This window comes from Equus quagga, chromosome 5 (assembly GCF_021613505.1).
Source record: "Equus quagga isolate Etosha38 chromosome 5, UCLA_HA_Equagga_1.0, whole genome shotgun sequence".
NCBI lineage: Eukaryota > Metazoa > Chordata > Mammalia > Perissodactyla > Equidae > Equus > Equus quagga.
This window is the reverse complement of record NC_060271.1, coordinates 116,801,442-116,807,394: the sequence shown is the minus strand read 5'-3', so window position 1 is coordinate 116,807,394 and position 5,953 is coordinate 116,801,442. Positions and strand designations below refer to the sequence as shown.

Sequence of the window (5,953 nt, the reverse complement as noted above, 5' to 3'; positions counted from 1 at the left end):
AATGTCAAGATATGGGCTCTGAGGTGAATCCAGGGACAGAGATTCAAGGTGAAACATCTATGGTATTCAACCATGGACCACATTTACAATGTCTGAAATCTGAATTGATTCCAAGGTCAAAGTGTCTGGGTATAGCACCCATGGACTGCCACCCTGGGCCACAGATGCAGTGTGTAAATTCTTCTGAGTTGAATCCAGGGCCAAAATTGCAATATGTAGATTCTATGAAGTGCAAACTTGGACCACCCCTGCAAGGTGTAAAATCTTTTACATTGACTTCAGAGACAAAATGTCAAGGTATGAGATGTTCTGATTTGAACCCAGGGCCAGAACTTCAAGGTAAAAAATCTGTTATGTTCAACCCTGTGCAACATTTACAAGATGTAAAATGTGAATTGACTGCAGGGACAAATTTTGAAGGTATAACATCAACTAAGTTCAACTGTGGTGCAGAGATGCAAGGTATGAATTCTTCTCAGTTGAATTCAGGGTCAGACCTTCAATGCACAAATTCTATAAAGTTTAATCCAGGGCCACAGTTGCAAGGCATGAAACCCTCTGGATTGAACCCTGGCTCAGAATCTCAAGGTACAAAATCTATCTTGTTCAACCCTGGACCATATTTCCAAGGTGTAAAATCTGCTGAGTTAACTCCAGGGACAAAGTTTCCAGAAGTCCAATTTTTGGACAACCACCTTGGGTCACAGCAACAAGTTATACAATCTATGTTCACTTTGGGCCCTCAGTTAAATGGCGTGAAATCTGTGTTATTTTTACCAGAGCCACTACTTGAAGATGTAAAGTCTGTTAAGATGAAGAAAGAGCCATTGCTTTGTGGTGCAAATTCTGTGAAATTGATTTCAGGCTCTGAGCTACAGGACTTGAAATGTGGGGTGTTTGCACCAGAGCTGTATTTTCAAGATGTGAAATCTCTGGAGTTGAAACCAGGGCCACAACCTCAAGATGTGAATTGTAAGAATTTGATTTCTTGCCCTAGGCAGAAATCTATGATGTTTGTATCAGAGCCATGTTCTCAAGAAATGAAATCTATGAAGTCAAACCTATTGCCACAACCTCGAAGTGCGAATTCTTTAGGGTTGTCATCGTGCCTCAGCTCACAAAGTGTTAAAGCTGAGGTCTTTGTACCAGAGCCATGTTTTCAAGATGTAAAATCTGTAGAATTGATACCAGGGTTCCAACAGCAAGGTATGAATTGCCGAGAGGTGATTTCAGGAGGGCAAGGTGTGAAATCAGTGGTGTCGGCATCAGAACCAACTAAGAAGTTCATACCAGGACCAAGGTTGACTAGTGTCAAATTTTCAAATTTGTCTCCAGAATCACAGCAACAAGGTGTGAAATCGATGGAGTTTACTCCAAAAGCAAAGTTGCAGACTATAAAACATGTGAAATTGTCTTCAGTGTCTCTACAGCAAGATACAAAATCTGTGGAGTTAGCACCAGGGTCACTGCTTCAAAGAGTGAAATTTGAGAAGCTAACTCCAAGAACAAGCTATCAAATGACTGACTCCTCTGAGATAATCCCTAGGCCAGGGCATCAGTTTGTAAAATATGCAGAGACGATCCCAAAGCAAAGGCATCAAGTCCCTAAATCTGAGAATTTGAATTCAATGCCAATTTATCAAGTCACAGAACCTTCAGAAATGGCACAAAAGTTGGCACATCAAGGCACAGAAACTGTAGAGAAATCTGTAGGGTTGAACCCAAAGCCAACAGGTAAAGCCATGGAATCTTCAGGGATGCCTCTGGAGCTGGATCTTCAAGTACCAGAATTTATTGATCTGTCTCCAGTACTAAGGGATCAAGGTTCTAAATCCTTAGAGTTAACTCCAGATAACAGCTACCAAATCCCAGAAACTCTGGAGTTGCTCACTCAGTCATGGCCTCAAGTCAAGGATTTGGGGGAATTATATACAAGGTCACTACAGCAAGTTGTGGAATCTGAAGGGATGACCCAAGAGCCCAAGTATCACATTACAGAAACTACAGGGTTGACTTCCAAGGCTAGGCTGCAAAGGGAGGAATTCCTTGGAATGACTCCAAAGCCAAAAAGTAAAGCAACTCGATATCCAGAGAGAACTCCAAGGCCCAATACTCAAGCTCTAGACTCTGTGGAGGTGACCTCTGAGAAAAGACTGCAAAGGGAAAAATCTGTAGTAGTGATAACAAAGTCATTACATCATGTCCCAGAATTTTCAGAGATGACACCAGGGCTAGGATACCAAGTTCCTGAATCTGTGGAGTCGACTTCTGAGACAGGGCTACAAGTGGAGGGACCTATGGAATTGATTCCAAAGCCATGGCATCATGTGGGATCTTCAGAGATAATATTAGGGTCAGGACATCAAATTCCAGAATTTGTAGGTTTGACCTCTAAGCAATTGCTTCAAAGGGAGGAATCTTTAGAGTTGCCCCCAAAGCAAACAAATCAAGTTGCAGGACATGCAGAATCTGTAGAGCTCACCTCTGAGACATGGCAGCAAGGGGAGCTATCAATGGGACTAACACAGTCACAGAATCAAAGTATGAAACATTCAGAGATAGCCCCAGAACCACTGGGTCAAATTACAGAATTTATGAGGATTAGTCCAAAGCCACTGGATCAAGTCACAGAATCTACAAAGACACAGCTCCAAGTTGCTCAATCAATAGGAGTAACCCCAGTAGCCCCCCCAAAAGTTGCTGAATCTGTGACAGTGACTCCTGGGCCACCACTTCAAGTTGTGAAGTCTGTAACATTAACGCCAGGGCCAACCTCTCAAATGAGAGACTATGTTGAGTTGATGCCAAAACTGCAAGATGTGAGACCTTCAGAATTTACTTCAAGGCTATGGTTGCAAAATATGAAATCTAAGAAAATCACAGAGCCAAGACACCAAATTTTGGAAATAATGGAGTTGACAGGGTTTCAAATTGTAAAGACTATGTTAATCCCAGGGCCACCACTTCAAATTGTAAAATCTGAGGAATTAGCACCAGGACCAATGCCTCAGGTTGTAGAACCAACAGGAGTAGCCCTAGGATTGGGGCTTGAAGTAATGGATTGTTTGGATTTACTCCCAAGGCCACATCTTCAAGAACTGATAAAACCTGTAGAATTAACTCCAAGGCCAAAGGCTGAAGTGAAATCTGCAGAATTAACCTCACGGCCAACATCTCCATTTGAGAAACCTACAGTATTGACCCATGAACAAGGGTTTCAGCGTATGAAATCTATAGGGATAAAAGCAGGGCCTCCTCAAGTCATGGGATCTGAGGATTTGAATCTAGGACAAGTGTATCAGAATAGGGAATCTGAGGAGTTGACATTAGGGGAAGAGTTACAAGTAAGGAACTATTTCTCTAGGTTTCTATACAACTCTTCTAACTCACTCATCTCAAGCTCTATCAAAACAACATCTGATTTAGGAGGCCTTTGGGATTCTGAGATGCCAGAAGTATCAAGAACCTTGGATATAAAAAACCCTGGGAGAGATATTTTGCAGCCTGAAGAGTCCTTTATAGACCCTGCTATGATACAATCTTCAACACTTCCCTTGTCTTTTTGTAATCAACCCTCTGATAAGACAGCTAACACTGTAGAAACCCCACATTCTGAGATCCCAGGAGTAGATGTCACATCTCAGGAGAAGACTAAGAGTAAGCAGGTGGAGGAGCTAGAGAACTTTCTCCAAGCCCTCTCCCAACATCCACCACAAAGCTGGAAATCACCATCTAGGACCTTCCAGGCAGGATCAAGGGCTCGAAGAAGCCTTACCTGGTCTGTCCTGGGCAGACAACGGAATGTCTGGGAGAATCACTCCTGGAGGCAGCGACTACCTAGAAAATATCTCTCCAATATGCTAATGCTAGGGAATGTCTTGGGGACCATTATGGAAAGGAAGCTTCGTTCTCAAACATCTTTAACAGAAAAACCCATTGCAGATACCCGTCAATCTATTCAGAATTTATTTGGGGTTCCAGCTGAACTGATGGAATTTTCCCAGAGTCTGCTAGAGAAGGGTCAAGGTACTATTTCTTGGCCTTCAGTGGTCAAAAACTATATTCAGAGGCATACTTCATGCCAAGGTCATGAGAAAAGAATGGCCTTAAGGATGTGGACACGTGGCTCCATGTCCTCTATAATACAGCAATACTCTGGGACTAGAGTGAGAATAAAGAAAACAAACTCAAAGCTCAGTGATATATCCCAGGAAGTCATTCAGCACATGCCTGTTTCATGTACAAAGGGCCAGTTTCCTACCCCAGTAATGTCAGAATCTACCTTCAATATATTTTTCACTAGGAAAGATCCTGTTCCAGTGAAAGAGAGTGAGAACTCACAGAGTGATTCACAGGTGAGGATTTTTGAGTCCCAACACTCCCTCAAGCCAAGTTATCTTTCCCAGGACAAGACTGACTTCTCAGAACGGTTCCAGCTGTTACAAGATCTGCAGCTAAAAATAGCAGCAAAAATGTTAAGGAGTCAAATACCCCCCAATGTACCTCCACCTCTAGCTTCAGGTCTGGTCCTACAATACCCTATCTGCCTACAGTGCGGCCGATGTTCAGGATTTAATTGCTGTCATAAATTACAGGCTACTTTTGGGCCTTATCTTCTTATCTATCCACAGCTCCACCTTGTAAGCACTCCTGAAGGCCATGGAGAGATTAGGTTGCATCTTGGCTTTAGGTTGAGAACTGGGAAAAGACCCCAAATCCCAAAGTATCATAGAAAAGACAGATCCATCACACCAAGGAGTCCTATATCACCATCACTAAGGAAAGCCAAAATCTATGCTCAAGTCTCCAAGAATTCTACTTCTACAAGAGATTTCCAGTCTGGGTCTTCCCAGTCTCCTACTCCTGTACAAGTCCACATCAGGCGAAGGCAATGGGGCAGCCCTGACCTAGCAGGAAAGACAGAAATTAGAGATCTTGGGCATTATGAATTCACTCGAGTTCACTCTCTACCAGCAAGTGACTCTGAAAGCGATCAGGATGAAAGATGGGCTACAGTAAGAACCAAAAAGACCCATGATTCAAAATATCCAATGAAAAGAATCACCAAGAGAGTTAGAAAGCAAAACACAAAGTTCTACACAAACAGTAGAACCCTAATACAGAGTCCCTTCAGGGAATTACCAGCCCAGTTAAGAAGGAAGCAGAATGGAGCATCTCAGACAACTACCGCCTCTCAGACAACTACTGCCTCTTTACATAGACAACCTAAGAAATCCTCGAAACCCAAATTCATTCAGCTGCTTTTTCAGGGCCTAAACCAGGCATTCCAAACAGCACGTAGAATGGTGGCTTTTTTTGAGCAAAAGCCTGAGAAAAGGACAAGACCAGATTATTTGCAGTCAAGGAAAAACTACCATCCAAAACAAAAAGCCAGAGACTATTGTTTATCAAGAGATATCAAAAGAGACAGGACGCCAGTTGTCAAGCGACAGCCAACTGACTCAGCCACTAAGCAGGAGAGCATATTGTGGGGAGAAACAGACCAATCCAGATCAGCTCAACAACCAAAAAGAGATAGCTCTTTCCGACACAGGTCTATCCAAGTGCCCAAGCCCACAGTTTCCCAAAGAAATACCACTTTCAAAACCACCTCAATCAGACCACCTTTGGGTGCCGTTCAATATGACAAGAGCAGCAGAGCTAAGAAAAATTTCTACAGAAATGAAATCTCTAGCCAGGAGTCCAGGAACTCCAAAACAAGAACCAGAGTTCAGGCCCAAGGGAGAATCCTCCGTGGTTTTCCCATGAAGAAAACCTCACATGGTCACCTTAAAGAGAAACCCACACACAAGGAACGAAACCATCACAGCATCTACAAGGAAAGAACCCCATATAATTCCTCTGAAAGGAGCCAATGCAGTCCCTCTGAGAGAACTGGTCGCAGCCTCTCTGAGAGGAGCCATCACCGTCCCTCTGAGAGAAGCCATCGCAG

The 5,953-nt window shown here is 43.2% G+C and overlaps 1 protein-coding gene across 1 annotated transcript in view; it reads left to right on the top strand.

The window, feature by feature from the left end:
- The window catches only part of C5H2orf16 (chromosome 5 C2orf16 homolog), a 14,499-nt gene that overhangs the window by 7,477 nt on the left and 1,069 nt on the right, over positions 1 to 5,953 (top strand). The gene's annotated exons all lie outside the window — the stretch shown is intronic.